Source organism: Micromys minutus (genome assembly GCF_963924665.1).
Source record: "Micromys minutus genome assembly, chromosome: X".
NCBI lineage: Eukaryota > Metazoa > Chordata > Mammalia > Rodentia > Muridae > Micromys > Micromys minutus.
Genome location: NC_137970.1, coordinates 111,563,469 through 111,565,823, shown reverse-complemented (window position 1 = coordinate 111,565,823; position 2,355 = coordinate 111,563,469).

The window sequence follows — 2,355 nt, the reverse complement described above, 5'->3', positions numbered from 1 at the left end:
CCATATTCCTAGAATAATGGCCCACTAAGCCCCATTTAAAGCATTCCACTGCTTTCCAAATCTAAAGTAAATCCAAAAGTCCACACTCTTCCAAATAAAAGTATGGTCAGGCCTATCACAGCAATACCCTTGTCCCTGGTACCAACTTGTCTTAGTCAGGGTTTCTATTCCTGCACGAAACATCACGACCAAGAAGCAAGTTGAGGAGGAAAGGGTTTATTCAGCTTACACTTCCACATTGATGTTCATCACCAAAGGAAGTCAGGACTGGAACCCAAGCAGGTCAGGAAGCAGGAGCTGATGCAGAGGCCATGGAGGGATGTTACTTACTGGCTGGCTTCCCCTGGCTTTCTCAGCCTGCTTTCTTATAGAACCCAGGTCTACCAGCCCAGGGATGGCTCCACCCACAATGGGCTAGGCCCTCCCCCCTTGATCACTAGTTGAGAAAATGCCTTATAGCTGGATCTCATGGAGGCATTTCCTCAACTGAGGCTCCTTTCTCTGTGGTAACTCCAGCTTGTGTCAAGTTGACACAAAACCAGCCAGTACACACCTAGTCTTTTAATCACTGTGGTAGCAATAGGCTAAACAGGAACATGCCAGCTCCCCCCTGCTCCATATTCTTCCACGGACTAATACTGGATTGAGGATTGTTGATCAATCCATGTATGAAGCCAGGGAGCCCTCCACAAAGGGCTCAGATAAAATAAAAGGTTAAGGCCTAGGAGTAGTAATTCATGTGGACAGGGGGATCTTTTTAAATATTTTTCTCATAGAAGGAGGACTAAGTACAAACCCTGGTGAAAACCTTGCTTGAAGGTTCCCATTAAAAAGTCTGGAATGGACAAGAGCCCAGAATCTAGGTACAGGTAAGCAAATGGATGGCCAGAGAGGCTCCTGAGTTCTTGGTTAAACCTCTCTTTAGAGATTGCATCATGCTGGCTGTGTCTCAAGGCTTCTTCTGTAAGGGAGCAGCTTCCCCACCATCATGCCTAATCCAAGACATGCTTAGAACTTTCATTCTATTCTCCCTCCAACAGTTTTCTCCACACACTATGCCACTGTCAGCCTTTTTGAGATGTTAGGACAAAAAAATCTCTTAGTCTGGGCGACTTATTTATTTTTACTAAACAGATCTATTTATTATTGTACACTGTAGCTGTCTTCAGACACACTAGAAGAGGGCATCAGATCCTGTTACAGATGGTTGTGAGCCACCATATGGTTGCTGAGATTTGAACTCAGGACCATCTGGAAAAGCAGTTAGTGCTCTTAACCGCTGAGCCATCTCTCCAGCCCAGTTTGAGCGATTTATAAACATAGATATTACTGATGGTGCTGCTGACTGGGAAGCCTAGGGTCAAAGGACTGACAGATTTGTCTTTGGTGAGGACTCACTCTGCTTCCTAGACTGATTTGCTGTTGTGCCTTTCCAAAGCAGGGAAGGGGGGTGGGCTTACTTGAGACTGTTTGTAAAAATACAAATCTTATTCTTAAGGACAGAGTTCTCAGTACCTAATCACTCCCCAAAACGTCCATTTCTTTTTTTGTAAATTGTTTATGTATGTGAGTACACTGTTGCTGTCTTCAGACACACCAGAAGAGGGTATGGGATCCCATTACAGATGGTTGTGAGCCACCATGTGGTTGCTGGGAATTGAACTCAGGACCTCTGGAAGAGCAGTCAGTGTTCTTAACCACTGAGCCATCTCTCCAGTCCCCAAAATTCCCTTTCTTGATCCTAGATTCTAACATGCATATTTTGGGAGACCATGGACAACAGCAACTATGGAAGAAAAATGCTTTATTTTCATAATAAACAAAGCACAGATATTTTTAAGAAGGCAACCACCGATGAGAGAACAAAGCAGATTGGTGACTGGGATAGGATTCAGGACACTGGTAACTTTTGAAGGGAAGGAAATAATGTGATTAAGATGAGTCAGGAATGGAGTTTCACAGTTGCTGCAAGTTGTATTTCTTTTGGGGGTTTTAGTTCTAGGTGTGTGTGTGTGTGTGTGTGTGTGTGTGTGTGTGTGTGTGTGTTTGAGAGAGAGAGGGGGGCAGCTCATTGAACTGTTTTACAAACGTATATATGCTTTCACGTATGTATATAAAATGTGTGTGTGTGTGTGTGTGTGTGTGTGTGTGTGTGTGTGTGTGTGTGGTTCCTCAGAATTTAAAAGTTAAATTGCCTTTAGTTGCCAGAGCAGGCAGGCCACAGACTCATCCTTTGCTCTTTACTCCCCCATACTCAGAAAAGACCTGGCCTACCTTTTCACGTAAACAGCTTTATCATTTCCTTAGAACTGCCCAAGAGTCCTGTGACTACACTCTGAAGAAGGGTGCCTGGAG